At 35.1% G+C, this 20,793-nt stretch overlaps 1 long non-coding RNA gene across 1 annotated transcript in view; it reads left to right on the top strand.

Annotated features, from left to right (window-relative positions):
• Positions 1–16,423, top strand: part of LOC121659270 — a 28,158-nt gene extending 11,735 nt beyond the window's left edge. The window contains exons 2-3 of the long non-coding RNA XR_006014244.1: positions 8,496–8,588; positions 11,875–16,423. This is a non-coding gene — a long non-coding RNA (uncharacterized LOC121659270). The remainder of the gene's footprint in view (positions 1–8,495; positions 8,589–11,874) is intronic.
• The last annotated feature ends 4,370 nt before the right edge of the window (positions 16,424–20,793 follow it).

Below are 20,793 nucleotides of genomic sequence, written 5' to 3'. Positions count from 1 at the left end.
ATTTTTGGCAACTCTGTGCTAATATTCATAAATATTCTTCAAAGAAAATAAATGGGAACATTAAAATTCTTCCTATCTTCTTATTAGGAAAAAACTAAGTGAGCAATAACCTTGAGGGGTAGCTTTCAAATTCTACTCAAACAAGGAAATGGAAAAAAACCCCACCAACCTTGAATCTAGGTATCTTCTGCTTCCTTTAAGATCTAAGATTACTATGCTTTAAGAATTACCGCAGTGAAAAACAAAACAAAAGGTTTAACTGCAGAAAGCAATGCTTAAAAATGCTTTTATTTATAATGTCTCAATGTAATGTATAAGTTATTAAATATTTGCAATGTTTGTTTTATGTTATAATGAGTCCCTTTACTGGTTCTTTTTAAGCATTTCAACACCACAATCATTTATCTATTTTTTCTTTCAAAGCTGAAAGCAAAACAAAAGCAATACTTGACATAAATTCCTGTGGTAATTACTTTCTTCTAATTCCTTTTTTTCAGTCCCATTCTTCCATTTCAATAAAGATGACATCATTAGACCATTACTTTAATTTTAATATTCAATATCTTAACAAAATAAAGAGTCAGTAGAGTTTTCCCAAGGGCAATAATTCTGTAGAGTACATGTGCATGAAGTTCAGACACATTTTCAAGCATCAAGCAGTGAAAGACTACCATTTGGGAATTAATGATTTACTATATATATGGCTGAAAAGAAGGTTTTCTTTGCTGTTTTCTTTTTTTTTTTTTTCTGTATTGTGTATGCACAGTTCATGTTTATGAAAGAGTTTTAAACAAATTTTATCAGTACACTGAAGAAAAACTGAAAAGAAGGAAGTTGCTATTATTCTAGGTCTTTGGGGATAAATACCCCAAATACATCCTTTTTAATATAAATGGGTTTTTTAATAGTCAGACCTTAGAAGCTGTGGGTATCAGTGATGAAGTACTCTACTGAAACATGGGCTTCTTTACAAAGTCATCTTCACTTCTTCCACTGTATTTGTTTTTGTCTTGTAATTCAACAGAGTTAGGATTTTCTATTAGTAAAATTCATGGCTGGGTAATTGATCTTCAGGAGAAAGACTGGGTGCAAAAGACAGGGCCATCTCTGTTAATTAGAAGGAAGCAGGTAGATATTGTGACTGTAGGTCAGAAAGTATTACAAATGATCCCCTGAGAAAACATTTTAAATGAATGATGGGTAAAAAAGTAAAACGACATAACTTTATGGTCTTTCTCATTTAGATTTGGCTGTTGGAACACTGATGGACAATACATAAATCACTACATGAGTAGTGTCATGAGACTCCTAAAATACCCATGTTTAGTGAGGGAAATTAATGACAAAGACAGACCAAAATAGATCTGCATTTCCTATTTTTAACTGAATCTTCTGTTTTACTGCAACATGAATTCCAGTATTTGACATTTCTCCATTGGAAGCAGCAGAAGTTGCTCTTATTTCAAAGCAGTTCCTTGCTGCCTGTTACCTTTTAGGTGCTGATCAAGGTTCACAAAAGTCTTATATGTTGCATATGTTCTCTGACTGAAGATGTCTTATGGGATGATTGATTACTTTTAACACTTCTCAGTGAAATACCTATCACACTTCTCTTAATTAATTTAATCTGATGACATTTGTCAGATATAGGAAAATAACACCATATCTAATCAGGTAAATCTGAAACACTTTTTATTTTTAGTAATTTCTGTTCACTTTCTAACTCTCATTTTGCCAGCCACAACAGAATTCATCTCACCTAGCCTTAGACTTGATAAATTGATTGTTTAATCTTAGCTCCATCTAGAGACAATGCAAAGAGAAATGTTTCAGAACAATGTCTTCTGCCTATTCATGTAGTTAGAGTTGCTTCTCTCAGTAAAGGAAGATCCTGTTAAGCTACATAGGTATGTTGTGGGCCAACCCTGGCTGGCTGCCAAACCTACATCCAGCTGCTGTCTTAAAGAGAACTGAGGAGAAAATAAGATGCAAAAATGTGGGATAGGGAGATCACTTACCAAGTACTGTCATAGGCAAAGTAGTCTCAAATTTGGGAAATTTAATTTAATTTATTGTCACTTAAAATAGATTTGGATAGCAGCAAGCAAAGAACATTTCCACCCTGTTCATTCCCAATTCCCCTACTTCCAGTCCCGCCCCAACTGACATATAACTAGCTGTCAGTAACAGCTCCTCTCTGCCACTTCATCCTCAAGGCTTCCCCACTGTAGCTTGGGCTCTCCATTGTCCACAGCCTTTCAGGAGTATGTAACTTCTCTGGTGTAGGGTGCTCCATGTGTATGGATAGGTACTCCACCATGACTTCCCCACAGGCTGTAGGTGTCTCCTTATCCTCTTCCTTCTCTGACCTTGGTGTCTGCAGGGCTGTTTTTTACACTTTTTGTTCCTTCCTTCCTCTGTTAAATGTTTTAAACCCTTTCTTGAATACATTTTCCCTGAGATGTCCCCACATCAGATGTGCCCTGCGGTGGGTGGGTTGGATCCAGCTGGAACCATCTGTGTCTGGCACAGGGAAGCCCTGGCCTTTCCTCACAGAGCCCCTCTGCAGCCCCTGCTGCCAACAGCTTGCCAACTATGCCTCATACAACACAATATATTGATGGCTAAAGATAGGTAACAGGAAAAATTTTCTGCGAAATAGAATACTTCAAATTGTAGGAAATAGGCCAGTTTTGTGGAGGAGACTTTTAAGGACCATAAAACTATACTTGCATATGTATACCACATGCAAAGCCCCACAAGGAACTGATTCAACCCAATTTAGAAATTTTGGCATATATATTTATTTTGCATGTAGGTGACTGTTCATATTCAGTTTAGATGTTTATTTTCTTTTTTTTTCATTTATTGTTTTAAATATTGCTACTACTATAAACAGTCAGTTTAAGGAGCTTAACAGTCAGTTTCAGAAGCTCAGAACTCAGTTTTTAAGATCCAGAACATAGGCATTAGACAAAATTTTAGTATAGAGACTTGATTTTTTTGGAAGTCAAATGAATAACTGAATTATTAAATATAGTAAAAAAAGAGTTCTTTACTGTGAGGTTGATGAGGCACTGAAAGAGGTTGCCCAGAGTAGCGGAAAGGATCAAGGTCAGATTGGATGGAACTTTGAGCAATCGGATCTACTGAAAGGTGTCCCTGGTGATGGCAGGGGGATTGGAACTAGAACATAGAATAATACAATTGTTAAGGTTGAAATAAAAACCTCTAAGATCGAGTCCAACTATTAGCCTAGCAACACTGTGTTGACCACTAAATCATATCCCAAACTGCCACAGTCACACACCTTTTTAACACTTTTTCCTAATAACTAATCTAAACCTCATCTCGTGCAACTTGAGGACATCCTCTGATCTTTCAGGTCCCTTTCAACCCAAATAATTATTTGACTTTATGATTCTATCTCTGCAGATGAGCAAATCTGGTGCCACTAATACTGTTTCTTCAAATGGAGTGGAAAACCATATAAATTATCATCAGAAAGGGAATTAATATATTTATTATATAAATATATTTATATTGCATGACCTTTTTAGAGTTTCTGATATAAGCACAATGTTAAAAATCACAAACTTGGTGACTAGTACATTCAAAGCTGTAGTATAACCTGTTGCCTGTTTAAGGAGACCTGCACTAAGATGGTTGTCTAAATAGTTTCCTCACATCCTCAAGAAGGACATTTCCAGTATAAAGCCATCTTAAAACAGAAATTCAGCTAAAATATTTAAAGTAACTTAAAAAAAAATAAAGTGTCTGTGGGAAAGAAGACACTGCTTAGGATGTCCTCCACTTGCTGATTAAGACAAAACTTAAAAAAAATTTCTTAATTATTTAGAAATATTTCTTACTCTTTTTGGACTGTATTAACCTCATAAAATATCTCCAACTAATTCCCATGTTAATATAAAAACTGAAAAGGAATATTTTATACAACCCTTCATTAGTGTTATGGAAAATGTTGAATAAATAATAAATTACTTGCTTTGTTGGTAGTATATTTGCTCTGGAAGAAAGGTGATGCCAACTCAAGGTATGAAAGCTTTTGATATATCCCTCTTTTTTTATTCATCTTTTCCATCTTTAAAAGCAGTATAGAAACACAAATAACAACCGTAGGACTGGATGGCTCAGGGAATTACTAATCAGGATCAGAGCCAGTTCTTGCTTTCCTACTAATAGAAATCTATCTTGACTTGCTACCAAAGGTTGTGACTATATAACAATTCAATGGAATATTCAATGGAATATTTGTTACACTTAGTTGTGAACTCAGCCTATGGCACAGCCCTCACATATAAAACAATTCCATTACTAGTAGTATCAATAAAGTTGTCATGGACTGAATGGTAGAGACACAGTATTGGTGTTTCTTCCCCTCAGTCTCACAGGACAGTGTGGAAACTTTATGCTGCAGTTTCCCATGGTGCAAATAAAGAGTACTTCTTTTCTGAGGATGACAGGAAAATGTTTTCATGAGCATGAAAATTCATCTGTGTTAAAGCGAAGAAGGGCAGTATGTTGGAGTAAGCTCTGACAGCAGAGGGTAGTACAATAACACTACAAAAATGTCAGACTTGAAAGGATCTACACTAATGAGTCAATCTCAAGCAAGACACCTCCTTTGGGAAGACTCTTTGGAAGGAGGAGTGCAGTTAGCAGTCTAGTTGTTAGACACATCTCATTTTTACATTTGTTTTTTAAGCAGCTGACTTGATAAAAAATGTCCTCATTAACTTTATTTTCTACTTTCAGCATGCATTTTTTATAGCCGATTTACTCCATTCAGCTTAATATGTCTGCTCTTAACTCATTTCTTGACTTTGCAACTGAGACTACCTACAATGCAGAATTTTGCTGAATGCTTTCTGAAAGTTTGTGTAATGTTCATATCTCCTTTGTCTAGGTTGACAGCCATATCCTCTGAGAATTCCAATGAGTTAGTGAATCTTTACCTCCCTTGTCTCTCCTTAGGCCATTTTAAAATAATGGCATTATGTTGGCTGCTCTCCAGTCATCTCAGATTTCACTTGATCTATTTTGAAGAGCAGAAGTACATAAAAATGTCTGCCAAAGCTTCTTCAATTTCTCTGCTTATTTCCTTAACCCTTTTGGACATACCCTATTTGGTCATGGCCCAATCAATTTCAGAAGCCATTTCACCTTATAATAACCATATTTGACACACTCTGTACATATCTTAATTCCTCATCATCCATCTCCATAAATATAATTTCAGATATAGTAAAATACCTACTCTGATCCTTTATAAGGCGTTATACAACCATTTTATAGGGTATCCTCCATCCCCTTATACTCTTCCTAGGAGATGAATTGCAACATGAAAGTTTCTTTCAAGAATAAGGATGTGTCCAGAGCTCAGGACTAGGCTAGTGAATTGGTTTTCATACAGAGTTTCAATTAATTTTGTGTTTCTTTCCTGCTGTAGGGAGGAAGCAGCCTGCAACTGAATTCCAGCTGATAGTTATTTGCTTCTTTATGACAATGTGCTGACCAAGAAAGATTGTTCTTCTCAACTACGTGCAATCTGAAGGTTCGCAGCACCATCACGGAAGCAAGAACTACTTTTCTTCTCTGCATAGACATGTCACAATCACCATGATTTTCTCTTGAAAGTACCTCAAGAAGTTAGGTAGTCTGTCCTCCTACCCCAGAGTAAAATTGTGTTTTCTACTCTTAGTATCTTTCAGTTATGGAGGTCCCATAACCACCTTGAGCAATCTGTTCAGTGCTTGTTTATACTTGAGGTTTTCAACCTTTCCTTAATTTTTTTATATAATTCTTAGAAACAAGATTAAAAAATAATACATGCTACTGCACACATTACAGCAGTTGAAAAACCTCTTAATGCTTCTGTGTGTGAGACACTGATTAAGCCTAACAAAAGTTTAGAGACAGAGCCTGGGGCTGATCCTAAACACTTACAAGATCTATTTGATGTGAGTTGTCCCACTGAAATCAAGATGACAGCTGATTATAAATACTTTATATTGTCATTTAACAATGTTTTTTAGCTGTAAAAGCTTTCAGCATTGAGCAGTATGCTAATTCTGAGGTACTTTTATGAATGCAACACTGATCCTAGCTGGATCATGTGCAGGAAGTGAAACTAGAGCCTTTGAATTTAACAGAAAAGGCTGTTACTGTCTGAGTCACATTTGTAGTTATATCCACTTGAAAGCATTATTAGATTAGGAAATCTCTGTACACGTCTTCTCTTGCTGATCACTGGAAGAAGCCCAAAATTATGCTGACATGACTGCATCAGCCTAGTGCTAGATACTGAAAAAAAACAAAGCAATAAAATTCTATGGTCCAGACATGAGCTGGATCATTTATTGGTCTATATCAAATAATGATCCAATGTGAAACATCAGTCATGGAATCTTATACTGAGACAAGGGTTCACTTCAGTTACTTCCCTGAGACCATAGGCCAAGACTGAACACCTGTGCATGCACAACGGGTCATCTGGTAAATGCTGACTCATTACTCTGCTCTAACTTTTGTGATTATTTTTTGAAGAACTTCTGCTTGGGCTTATTTAGGCAAAATGAAGATTTTTGACATTGAAAAGTTAAAGAGTAGAATTCAGGTACTGATTGTGGAGACCCTTTTCTCCACTTCTTCACATTTGAGTGTATTGGTCATATGTGATCATTTTAAACACCATTTTAAAGGCAATTTTTAATAGCAGAAATGGTACCCTGGAATTCCACGCTTTCTAAAGACACTAGCCTTTTAGAAAATTTGCCTCTGCCTCTTACATTGAAGATTCTAATGGTTACTGAGCAAGCAAATCATGATGTCCCTTTGTTAAGGTAAGGAGAGGAAGCTATACAGAATGATGTACACTAAATTCTTCTTTTCCATTTTTCACTGATGACAGCTGATAAAAGTATTCTTTTTCTAATTTTTACCCTGTTTTTACTTGTTCATGTCTTTTGCTATGTTAAGTCCCAGAGAAGAGGACCAGAATGACATGCTCTTTTGTCTTATGTTGTTCCTATTATAACTTTGAATTGTATAGGTCTGTGTAACTGACCTTTGTATTGCATTGCATTGCATTGCAAATTGCAGCCTAAGTCATTGTTATGCTTCCCAATTATATGCTGGAAATAATTTGTCATACTTTAAGAAAAATGCTCCCAGGACAACAGAGCCCTATCAGAGCTCACAGGAGGGCTAGACATATTGTCATTTGTTACATTAAAATTTTAACAGGTGGGTCTTAAAAGCAAGGTTATCAGCCCAAACACTATGATCACACACACCATGTGATTGCACTCAAGATTTCTGTTCCATAACATTCCCTGGCACTGAGGTCAGGCTGACAGGCCTATAGTTCCCCAGATACTCCTTTCAATCCTTTCTGTGGATGGACATCATATTTGCTAACCTCCAGTCAAGTTGAACCTCCCTGCTTAGTCAGGAGTGCTGATAAATATTTCGAAGTGGCTTGGTGAGCACTTCCGCCAGCTCTCTCAGTACTCTTGGGTGGATTCCATCTGACCCCATAGACTTACTTGTTTCTAAGCAGCAGCTCACTGACCTTTTGCCCCCTCACATAGGGGATTCATTCTGTTCCTCATCCCTGTTTTCCAGCTGAGGGAGCTGAGTACCTGGAGAACAGCTGGTCTTACTATTACAGACTGAGGCACAGAAAGCATTAAGTCCTTCTGCATTTTCCTCATCCTTTGTCATTCTGTCTCTCTCTGCATCCAGTAAAGAATGTAGTTTCCCCTTAGGCCTCCTTTTCTTGCTGAGGTCTTTATAGAAACATTTTTATTGTCTTTTATGGCAGAGCCAGATTAAGTTCTATTTGGGCATTGGTCCTTCTAATTATTTTCTCCCTGCATAACCTCACAATATCCGTCTGAGCTGCCTGCTCCTTCTTCCTAAGATCATAAACTCTTTTTTCCCCTGAGTTCCAGCCAAAGCTCTCTGTTCATCCTGGCTGTTGTAACCCACTGATTTGTCTTCTGGGACACGGCAATGGCCTGCTCTTCCATCTTCTTGATTTTCTTTTTGAAGAATGTCCATCCTTCCTGGACTCCTTTGCCCTTCAGGACTGTCTTCCAGGGACTCTGTTGACCAGGTTCCTAAACAAGTCAAAGGTTGCCCTTTGGAAGTCCAAGGTAGCAGTTATGCTGACTCCCCTCCTTACTTCTCTGAGAACTGAAAAGTCTGTCATTTCATGAATGCTATGCCCAATATGTCCCCTATCCATCCAAGATCACTACTTAGGACTAAGAAGTTGCTGCTTGATTTCATAGGCAGTGTGTTGTCACGCTTCTTTGTTCTATGATGGGGTCCTCAACAACATCTGTTTGCTCAAGTGCCTAGGACTTACAAGGCTGCTAAGGAAGGGAGTAATTGGCTTGGCACACAGGAATCTTGAGACTGGTACAGAGTAGAAGTAGAAATAAGTTTTATTTTATTTTTCTTCTTAGTTAACAGGATCTTCGGCCCTAATTGTGGGAGGACAGGAAATGAAGAGTGACCCACTTGGTCACAGAGAATGGCTGCTTGCTTTATAAACTAGGGTAAGTTATACTAACCACATTACCAGGGATGTGGAGCAGGTTAATACTGGTTACATATGGCCTCTCCTTGGGTCCTAGGGTTGATGAAATGAATTTTCTTCAGGAAGAAGACAGACACTGCAAATTACCATCCCAAGCTCTTTGTCAGGAGGCATCTTATACTTAAGCTAATGATTTCTTCTTACTCATTTGGATTACATTAACATAATTTTTATGGTTTTTAGATAGTAGAATTAGCTTATTTGTTATTTTCTTCATTGGCTTGCAATTCGATAACATATCTGAATTTACTATGTGTGTTCTGCTTTAAATGCATTGGATATTTGCTCTTTGTTATCTTTCTTCTCTCTGTAACAAGTTTTACTCAGATACCAAAAATCAGACTATCAAAAGACAACGCTATCTTGTCTTGGACCACTGGATGTTGTGGACTGATAGTTGCTGCTCACTTCTTAATACGAAATAATTAGCCAGAGCCATACATAATATAAATAAAGATTTTGCCAGTAAATTTGGCAGTGGTTAGTAATATCTGGATGTATTCCCTATTTACAGTGCACTGAGACATAAATTAGATTTTGTAGTGCTTGTAAATAATTGATAGCAAGCTAACTGATGGCAAGCTGTAAAGTGTTTTTTTGTTTTATTTCCTGAAAAATAAATATGTCATCATCTTCATTGGAATCTGAAATTCATTTGGAAACTGACTTACTGACAAAAATTGTAATGGCCTGGATTAGCTGCTACTTCTTAAAAAAAACCAAAAAACCCCCAAAAAACCCCAGCCATGAGAAGAGTTTAAAGGTTGTTGGGACAAGGTAGTAGAAAGACAAAATAAAGAACAGTAGTGGACATTATTTCTGTCTTATTCACTAATCTCTAAAATGATCCAAATATCTCATAAGAGACTCAGTATATTATCGTGACTGAGAGCCTATGTACTCTTTTCACTACCTTCACTGAATGAGGAAATCTGACAAAATTTTTTACATAAATCACATTTACGTCATAAAACATAAAATTTGCCCCTTCAACATTTGTGTTGAAAATACTGAAAGGGTTATGTCTGACGAAGGGCTTCAGACTTCTGCAATTTCAGCAGTTATGTAACAGTGTTGTGTACTTTATCCTGTCTGACTCCTGCTAAGAAGATGTGCATTTGATTTGTTCCTATTAGGCTCATGAACAGTATAGGAAAAATGTCAAATTTACAACAATAAGATTCATTTAGTTGGGTACACAATCATTCATCTTAATTATGTCTGACACCTTCACCATTATAAAATCAGTTTCCCAGAAGAAGAGAAACTCACATTCTGTCTCCTTTAGGAATCCTTCATTGAAGGAGACTAGTTATTTCAGTCATCTGAGGAAGCTAATAGTGTAGTCGAAGCTTAAGGAAAAAAAAAGGAATATTCATCAAGAGCAGGGAAATACTACACTGTCATGTCTGATAACCATAACTCCTAACCAAACTGCTTTCTTGGAGGGTACTAGACTACAGTAAGCAAGATTTTGAAGCAGGAGATGTATAAAATTTAACAAAGGGCAATGATTTACACTTTTTGTCTTCATTGAAATAAATGATAGCTCAGAGAAAAATATATTAGAATTTTTTTTTTTAATGAGGTATGTTTTATTTATATTATGCAAGGAAAAAGAGATAATGTAACTGCTAAAAAAACCACTCTAAGCATCTTGATTGCCTGCATAGAATACTAGTTGTAACCAAATTAAGACACATTACCATATGCATAATAAAAAATTAAATCAGTTTTTACCTTGATAAACAAATAATAAAATAAAACCATTATTATTACAACCATCATTAATGTAGAATTGTCCCATTGTAGCACTTACACAGTGCATGTTTAACTGTTCACAAAAGGATAAGTAAAACTGCTAAGTCAGATGCCATGTCAGATGAGGCACTAAATATGACCTCTGCCTTTCAAATGGTCTTTTCCCCTCAAAGATAATAATACAGGAGGATGGAAGATCTTAATTTTAAAATATGTCAGTTTGTGGAGGATAGAAGATCTAGTACGAATTTGAATCTTAATAAATGCTGTTATACGGCTACATACATAGGACTTATAAAAATTAGACTACAAAGTCTCTGTAAATATATCACCTCTCTCAAAACATTTTCAACAAGAAACAACATTCAGAAGAGTACTAGGATTAGGGAATAAAAAACATTACCTGTATTGTACTGTCCCCATCTGAGAGGCAATCATTGTTCAGTCTTTTTCTTACAGAGACAATCTCAAATGGCAAGAAAAGTATCTCCTGCTTTTATCTTTCTCTGCTTAATATTTCTGCACAATGAAAGTTTCTTTTAACTAATTTATTAAGGAAGACAAGTGTAAATGATCTGCAAATAATTTTGATTATTGAGAGATGGAGTGGTTCTGAAATGACAGAAAGTTGAAGTTGAATGTGCCTCAGTATGCCAGCAGTAGATTAACTATTTTTCATTCTGTCCCTTACCTCTATGTTTTTTGAGGCAAAGACCTTCTCTTGACATGTAAACAAAGTAAAGTTTCATAGCTTGATTTGAGGAAAAACCTTCATAGTAGTATTGAGAATTACGATGATGATGATGATGATGAAGATGATGATGATGAAGATGATGATGATGCAGCTAAGACAGAGGCTCTGAAAAAATTCAGTGTCCCAATATAGACAACTGTAATCAGAGGATTGGGTTACATTTCAGTAACAATGCTGGCATAGTAGTTGCCAGTGAGCTCGTAACTGCTTCATTACCCATGCTTGACCCCTTGTGATGAATATGCTGAGCCATGACAGATTCAGATGGCAAGGGAACAAGCAAATTAATTACTTTCCCAAATTAAATTTTTCATCAGAATTGTAATGAAAAATATAAAAATGCCACTAGGGTTTGAAAATGCCCAAACTAAATGCCAAATTCTGATCTACTGTCAGTTGAATTGCTCTGGCTTAATTGTGAACTGAAATGTAAATTTTTCCTAATTCTAGTCAACAGCTCTATTGTGACACGCAAGACATTATTTCTAAGGACAGGCTTACTTAATGAGTACTTACCTGGGCTTTTTTGTGAAGTCAAAATAGAGCTTCATTCAATAAGTGCCAAAACATTTAGATACCTTTGAATTCATTTTACATTTTCTTTTTAAAGTGGTCTAACAAACAAAGCAGATATATTTTAAATACTCTCCAATTTAAATGAGATTTTTCCTGATTATTAAGAAATTTACATTTCACTGAAATAATATTTTAATGTTTTTCTTTCCATTAGTGGGTAACATGGTGTACTTCAGTTCTCCTATCAAACTGAACATGTCTACTATTGCACCTGTTTCCAGTGGTCACTTGGTACTTTGAATGACTTTGAATGGGTAACAAGCAAACTAACAGGAAGTAATCTTATCCTCAAGTTGATCAAGAAAATTAAAAACAAGAACAAAAGAAAAACTAAAAAAAACCCAAACCATCAAACAAGAAAAACAACCAAAACCCAAAACCCACAACCCAAAACAGCATATAATGATAACCAGAAAATTTGTGGTAAGAATTTGCCTTGTTGGAAATGGTAACTTTAAGAAGCTATGGAAGGGAAGATTGAGTTTTTAATGCAAATCACTGAACTACAGTAATCTGAAGGTGAAATTTGCAGTGGTTGTATCTAAACTATAGAATATTATCCGAGCTAAATCTAATAGTGTTCTCCAGTCATGTTCTGATGGTCTCTAATCATGTTCTGACCCTACATTTGGAATTCATAAACTCCAGGTCATCTTCTTCTTCTATATGAGCAAACCTCAGTTCCTATGAAAGGAGAAGTCTGATGGAAAGGCTGTTCTGGCACATCCAGCTTACCCCCAAAATAAATAACCAGGCAAGTAATAGTCAGAGGCAAACAGCAGTACAGGCAGTAAGTTTAACTTTCTTCACTGGCATCACATGGACTCTGAACAATTACTTTCGATTACTTCTGTGACACTAAAGCTAAGTGGGATATATTCTATAAATAGATGCTTGGTTTGTACCTAGCTCAAGATACTGGATCACTTATTTAAGATTCAGTTGTCCATCTGTATACTATCTTTCATCTTCATGCTACTACCTATTTGAGACAAAATGCACCTAATTGCATATTAACATAGTACATGGAAGAATCAGGTCTCAGTCTTGATAAGGGCCATGGTGGACAACAGTTCTAAGAGTGGTTAACCAAATGTAAGCGAATATTAACAAAGTTTACATTTTGAATTACCACATAGCCCACCAAAAATTTCATCTTCAAAATGCAAGTTTCTATTAGCAAGAAATTCAACAACACACCAGACAGCTGAATTCTTGTTCTGCCATTTTGTAAAAAGTTTTACCTGCCAAGATTTATTTACATGTATAGCTTAAAACCTCCTGGAGACACAGTTTTTCTTTCTAATGAATCAGAAGACACTTAACATATACTACCCTATGTGTCAAGACTGGTTCTCCTTTTTGTCCTTCTTCTGACTTGTAGAGTACAGATTAACTTGACTTTGCTCTTTAAAAGACTAGAGTAAAACTGATAAAGAGTGATGGTCTGTGATTTACTTTGACATCAGAGAGGAAAATGTGCATTTTTAAATGCTCTAGTGATGATTCATCTAACTTTAGATTAATAATACCTTGCATATTGCAAGCTATTAGACATTTGAAACCAGTAAGATATCTGTGAAACAATTCTCCACTACAAAATAAAATCTTAAGTGTAACTTAGATTCTGTCTAGTCATTCAAATTATGTTTCTGCACTGAGGCTCCTGAAGGTTCCATTAAGGTTCTGCTTCACCTAATAATCTCATGCTATGTATTAAACATCATTTAATTGTAGCTCTTTTGCAGTTTGCTTGCTCCAGTTATGGTATTAAGAATATTTCTTTCTTTATATGTAGGAAATGTACTATACAAGTAGAGAAAAGGTTTGATAAGACATGCAATAACATACAGTTCTGTAAAACTAATACATACTAGGCAATTTGGTAGATAAAGAACAGAAGCAGCTGTTCTGTGCACAGATATAAAATACTGGAAGCATGGCTTTTGGAAAATTATTTCATGCCTTAAATACCATGTCAAACAGCCAACAAGTTTGTGAATAGGGGTCAATCCCATTGACATGTATTGCTAGATTACCAAAAGTCTTTTGACAGGGAAATAACTCAAAAAAACTTTAGACGAGAATAGAAGTTCTTGCATGATTAAGAGATGGAAATTAGAATGTAAAGATAAATGATCAATTTTCATAGTGGTCAGAGTTCACAGGGAAGATCCCCAACAAACTGTGCAAGATATGCTGATGTGACCTTTGACAAATTTTATGATGTTATCGCGTTATTCATTTTAGCAAGTACAAAGACAGTCTGTGAATAATCATGAAAAGTTCTTACAATACTGGTGGGCAATAAAGTAATTAAACCAAAATACATAAATAAATAAATATATCACATTGCATAAAAAATTATGTGTTCTGAGCTGATCATTGTGACTCAATCTGAAATCTAGGGATTAAAGTAAATTGTTCCATATAAACATCTGCTCAGTATTTGGTAGCAGTAGAAAGCAAGCAAACAATCATACTGTTAAGAATTATTTGAAAGTAATGGACAACTACTATACTAGACTGTAAAGAATTGGGTCACAATATGAATGTACATGCTGGATTCCTAAATGTCAAAAAAAGTGTATTAAAATAGAAAGCTTCAGAAAAAGAGAAATAAAGGCAGTGCATGAAAACAGTCTCTGAAGGAATGACTAAGCCACAGCTAAATAAATTTGGGCTCTTCATTATTAATAAAATATGTGCAAAGGAGAACTGACAGAGGTTTATAGGGTCAAGAGGGACATGAAAATTATGGGCAAGAGGGTAAGGAGGGTAGGGATTGATTTTCCATTTTTTTTTCCAACACAAGATTAAAGGCACATTAGAACAAGCCAGGAGGACACTGGCTCAAACAGAAGGACATGGTGCTTCAAGCAATGGGTTGTCAAGCTGTCTTCACTCTAGGAAACTGTACCTGTTAAAAGTTTAACAAGTTGGACAGAGACTGACTATTAATGGAAGAAAAATCGCAGAACTTCTAAGTTTGGGAAGAATCCCTGGGTATTATTTAAACATCCTTGCTCAATCATGGTTGACTACCATAGGTTGCTCAGGACTATGTCTCCACTGATGAAGCCTCCACAACTTGTTTGGGCAATCTGATCCTGTGTTTGATCCCCCTCACAGTATTTTCTTTTTCTTATGCTTAAATGCAATTACCTGTATTTCAATATGTGACCACTGTGCGTTGTCCTGTCACTAAACAACTCTGGATGCAGTCTGGAGCCATTTTTTTTACCTCCTCCCACCAAGTATTAACACACATTGATAAGAAGATATACAAATGACATCTATCTTAGACCAGCTGAGTACATGAGGGAACAGCCCACCCTGGCAGTATTACTTGTGATTCTGATGCGCAATAACTCCATAGTGCTAACAGGAAGACAAAAGTTCTCTTAGCACTCTGCCCAAGAATTTCTCTACAGGCTACAGAACAAGCTTGATTCATTTATCCAAACGTCAATGTTAATAGGCATTTGGAATGTTACAGGATATTAGAGTTATCAGGAAAGCTAACAAACATGACTTGGAATTGATGGGAGAACTGTTCCTTTGTGAAGCAGAACCTGAAGGCCAGGCACAGTGTTTTAGGTATCTCAAATGTGATTAGACAACTGTTTGTGGCCTGCCAAGTCATCACAGATGAATTCATCCCCAATTTATGTGTTTTCTGGCATCAATCCTTGTCTTTAATAATACTTATTTTATATTACCTATTTTACATGTTGTAAAATAAAATATATACTGAGTGTTAAAAAATACCCTGTTTATTATCTTGACTGCTGAAGCAACAGAGTCATTGGTAACAGGAAACTGCATAATTGAAAGTCTTCTAAATTCTTTGGAGTAGTACTTGCTTCTTTCTGGATAAAAATGTCCAGAAAAATAATTTGTGTTATTGTTAAGGTCTTTCTTCTAGCTTAGACTGGCACACAAGTTTCAACCTATACCTGTATGACAGTTAATTCAGAAGAAACAATTCAATAGTTCAATACTTCTGTCACCAATGCAGACTTCAACAGTTATCAGTCAGACTCATGGAATGAAAAACTGTGTCCACTGTGATGCTGATAGATTAGATTGCAATTATGATTTTTTTTATAAGAGTGCCTTCTATTTCATCAAGGTAAGGACTGCTAGATTTTTTGTGTAATTACTAGTATTTTATTTGTTTTTCTTTTATCTTCAAGTACATGTTTTCAATCCAGACATAAAACATACCAACATTCTGGATATTTTTGTTTCGTATTTGTCAAATATAACACAATAACATAGTATGATTTGTTAAGATCTCCAGATACACCTAACAACAGCAAGAATAATGCAAATAAAATACTAGTAATATATTAAGATCATGTTTATTTAATTTCCTCTTCTGCATTACCTCAATACCCCTCTGCACATAACCTTTCACTTTTAGGAACTACAAAATGGTTTTATGAAGTGCTACAGGGTCACGGTGTTGAACAAAACCACCTTAGTTTGCAGACAAATGAAAAATTCCATTCTGCTTTGTAAAGAGTAATCTGGATATCCTTGAATTCAATGCCAATTCCTGATCTTGTCTATATGCATAAATTAAGTTTACATTTACTTGCTTTTAGTCAGTTCATAAAATAGCTCAGACTAACCACAGATGATTTCAGTTACATTTGTTATTCTTTCTGTAATGCAGTGAGAATATAAAAAGACAAAAAAAGGAAAACAAACAACAAACCCCCCTCCATATGCTCAAGTTTAGAAATGTCGGTTTTGTTTGGAAATGTACATACATGTTCCAACATTATTATACCACTGTGGAACCTCAGTATAATCGATGAAGCGAGACTGGTGTGTAATTGAAGGCTATAGACATGACAGCGGGAAAGAGAAAAGATTGTTTAGGTAGTAGCTAGATAATCTTAACCAAAGGAAAGCATAGACTGATTACAATGAAACATTCCAGAATACAGGGCAGCCTTTCAGACTGCAAAATAGCCTGTGTGGACAGGAGGCACACATTCTATATTTGAGCTTTTAAAAGCTAACTTGAGCAAAACATTTTTAACACACCCTTTAAAGAAACCAGTAACATCAGAAAGATGGAAAAGATAATTAGATGCCAGAAAACTGCTACTTGGTTAGTCCCAATCCTAATATAATCCAAATGAAAACTATCCATAATGAGAAAGTACACTAAAAAAGGATACACGGGAGAGGAACCTCAGCTGTTATGTTACTGAGTCAAGAATTACTGTACCAATGCAAAACCATGTCCAGTGGAAAAAATCAGAAACTCTTGATTTCAGTTTTTCCACCATTATTCCATATGTTAGCACATTCCATAATTGACACTGAAGTCAATGTGAAAAAAAGAAAGGAAAAATACTCCACCCAAATAGAAACAAACAAACTAAAATGCTCATTGGTTTTGAATGTCTTGTGTGCTTCCTGTGATGTCTGAACAGCAAAACATGCCTGCACTTCTTTTCTGTTGATTTCAGTGATCCAACTTTTGAGTTTAGAGTTAGCTGCCCATCATTATTTAAATAACGATTTATTTAAATCATTACCTTTTCAATCATATTAAAACAATCCTGCTGACTGGATATTTTGATATTATTTAGTACAAGTCTCCTGGGATACCATAAGTAGGAGTGCAAATTCTATATTTAGAGTGCATTTTCTACATGAGTCCCTTAACTTTGTGTCACTATATTTATAAATTACCATTAATGAAAGTTTCCTACTTTTGGGGAGGTCAAAATATAAGAACTTCATGACACACCATGTTACTTAAAAAATATTAGATTTTTTAGGTAATATGAGAACTTTCTTCTTTTTTTACATCTGAATAAAAGAAAACTAAACTAAATTTTATTTTACTCATTAAAAATGCTTTATTCAAATTAAGCTGTTTCTGCCTATTTCAAACCAAACCCAAGCCAAAATGACAAGTAATAGGCAAATTATGCCCCTCAACAGTTTAGTAAGAAAATTGTCAGTTGTTTCACAAACAACAAATGGTGAATATGGTGCTAATTTGGAGATTATCACTCTATCTTACGAACACAGTGAAATCTCTTGTTTCCAGTTACTCATTAGACAAAAAATGCTCCTTACTTAACTCAGTCTTTTGTTAGGATTGTGTAATACAGTGCTGAATTACGAAATCTGTGATAAAAAGCAGGCTAATATAAATCAATTTATAACTTTAAATATGTACAAACCATCACTATTTTTCTTGTGTATTTCATCTAATTTACAGTAGAGAAGAAGTGATAGTATTTTTTCTAATTATATAGATCATAAGGAGGATAAATATAAAAGATATTTAAATGTTTGAATTTAAAAATTTTAAGGCTAGAAATATAAATATCACTATAGAGCCAAATCTGATAAAATATGAAGATTTTTTAATGCAGTTTCAACATTAATTTAAATGTTTAATTGTATTCATTATCTACTTTCAAAGCAAATATAAGTGCATTTTAAAATAGACACGAGAAAAAGAATTCTTAACTGGTGATCAGTGATCTGCCCTTACTGTCCACTATGCCAACATTAGCTTATCATTGTTAGAATTGATTTTATAACACCGAAAATGCAAGAGCATAGAATGAGGCCTTGCATATACAGAGTTTATTGAAACAACTATTTCTTTCTGTTATGTGGATTTCAGGCATTAAAGAAAAATCACTTTGATTATGCAGTCACAGAATAACAGAATCGTTAGGGTTGGAAGTGACCATCCAGTCCAGCCCCACTGCCAAGGCAGGGTCACCTGGAGCAGGTTACACAGGAACACCTCCAGGTCTCCAGAAAGGGAGCCTCCACAACCTCCCTGGGCCTGTTCAGTGCTGTGCCACCCTCAATGTAAAGTTCTTCCTCATGTTGAGGTGGAACTTGTGTTTTAGTTTATGGCCAGTGTTCCTCATCCTGTCACTGGGCACCACTGAAAAGTGTCTGGCACCATCTTCTCAGCACCCACCTTTGAGATATTTATACACAGTCATAAGATCCCTCTTAGTCTTTTCTTTCTAGACTAAACAGTAGTGACAGCTTAGATTCTAAAGAATAATTTCCTATCTGGACTGAAAACCTGTGAGCCAAGTTTTAGCTTAGTGGTATTTTTGCTGTAAGAATAAACCTTTGAAAAGACGGCTTTTGTGAAGAATGCTGATCTTCTTTTTATCTAAATCTCAGGAGAAGGAACAAGATACACAAGGATGTATACCAAACTTATATTCAACCCAGGTAAGATTAGGGATTTTGCTTTAATGTCTGAGTGGAGCAATTAAATTTAGGAGAATTTAATTCAGTCCCATATTTTTTAATTATGAGGATATATAACTTTCACAATAACATTATTCAGCTAGAGGAAGAGCAAGCAATTTTTTCTTTATTTCAAGCAACAAACTTTTCTGTATTAATTCTATGGTAAGAATTGTGAGGCTGTTTCATAGATAGCAGTCTTTTTTTTTTTTTTTGTGGAGTTAAATGGATTGTCCAGTTTTCTCTGTCCAATTCCACTTGTACAGAATGAGTCACTTTATTGTAACAAAGTGAGGCCTTTCAGTGCTAAAGCTTTACCTATTGTTATCCTTCCAAAATTTGAAAACACAGCTTTTGAGATTAAAGTATTTTTCATTCTGTGATTTGGCAGTTGATAGGCTAGACCTACCTCTCTCTGCAAAGCAGGGTATTGTTGATTCATAAAATAGATAATGAAACTGAAAAAATTATTTTCACCTTTGAAATGACTTTATTATTTCTTTCTATATATCTAAGTGATTTTCAATTCCTAAAGCCATCACACTTTCTCTGCATTAGCTTTTGAAGATAGTCTTTGTCTTTTTCTGTACCTTATTGAAGTTTGGGCTACATTTTGTATCTAACCATACTGTAAATAATAGCTATTCCTGATGTAGTGATATAAAATCTATCAAATAAATAAATAAATGAATATTCAAAGTTTTCTTCTACAGAGATGTCTTTTGCAACTAGAAATATAACACCAATGATCATACAAGTGCTAATATTCTAGGGCATTAATTTGGCTTATAAAAGAGCTTTGAAAAACCAGTTAAAACCAGAAGACTAGCCTTTTGTGGAGTTGCTTTAATATATGTGAAAGGCTGGTCCAGCAAAGTATGCTCCATCATCCAGGAGTTTTAACAGCAGTCCACTCAGTTTTACGCTTTGCTTAGTCAATAAAAAAAGAATTTATTAAGATGGATTTTCCATTTTGTGGAGCAATGCAGTAACTGGATAATAACAGGTTCCTGAGGTAACATGTTGATGAGGATATCACTTTATCTTTAAGCTGAGTTTCCTTAACATGGCTGCTTTAAACTCAGTGTAATTTTTAATCTTCTATATAATTGTAACAATAAACTGTTGGGTATAAATATGTATCCAAACACAATCATAGTAGATGTAAAATGTTTTACCGTCAATGACCCATGGTCAAATACCAATGAGCTCAATGAGCTGTAAGTCAATATTGGCTTTATATTCATTAGATGATAGCATTTTACAGACATTGTGTTGAGCACTAAACTGTGATACTTTCTGAATAACATTAATGGCTTATACTTAAAGATTATATGACATAGCTCCCATTTAAAATCGAGCCTAGTTGTGCTTTGGTACATCATAGACACGAAGTAAGTTTTGTGTTACTGAAACACAGTAAAATGTATACAGCCATAAGACTATATTGCATCATTTTAATGTTGATTTCTCAGTATTTCACCTATCCAGAAGAAACTTTGTGTCTTCCTCTTGATCAGGAAGAAACAAAACAGTATGTGTGGATAGTGCAATGTCACTAGGCTTTGGTGCAACAGAAACTTCTATATGAATATCAAGACTGTACAGAGATACTTCTTTTTTAACAAACATATCTCATTTAGTGTAAGACTCAGTACTACATATGTTATTTGGAAATAATGGTGGGTTGTCCTGGGTCTTTAACAGTCAAGGAAATATAATAGAAGAGCACAAAGCAGTACTCTGCAGTACACTGTACGAGCAAACTATCTACATTAATTTAAAATAGAGTTTAACAAGCTTAGGAGAG

The sequence above is a fragment of the Corvus kubaryi genome, unplaced genomic scaffold (assembly GCF_017639235.1).
Source record: "Corvus kubaryi isolate FWS band 111438036 unplaced genomic scaffold, C.kubaryi_AGA036_p1.0 split3-73, whole genome shotgun sequence".
Classification (NCBI taxonomy): Eukaryota; Metazoa; Chordata; class Aves; order Passeriformes; family Corvidae; genus Corvus; species Corvus kubaryi.
This window is presented reverse-complemented; position numbering and strand designations above follow the sequence as displayed.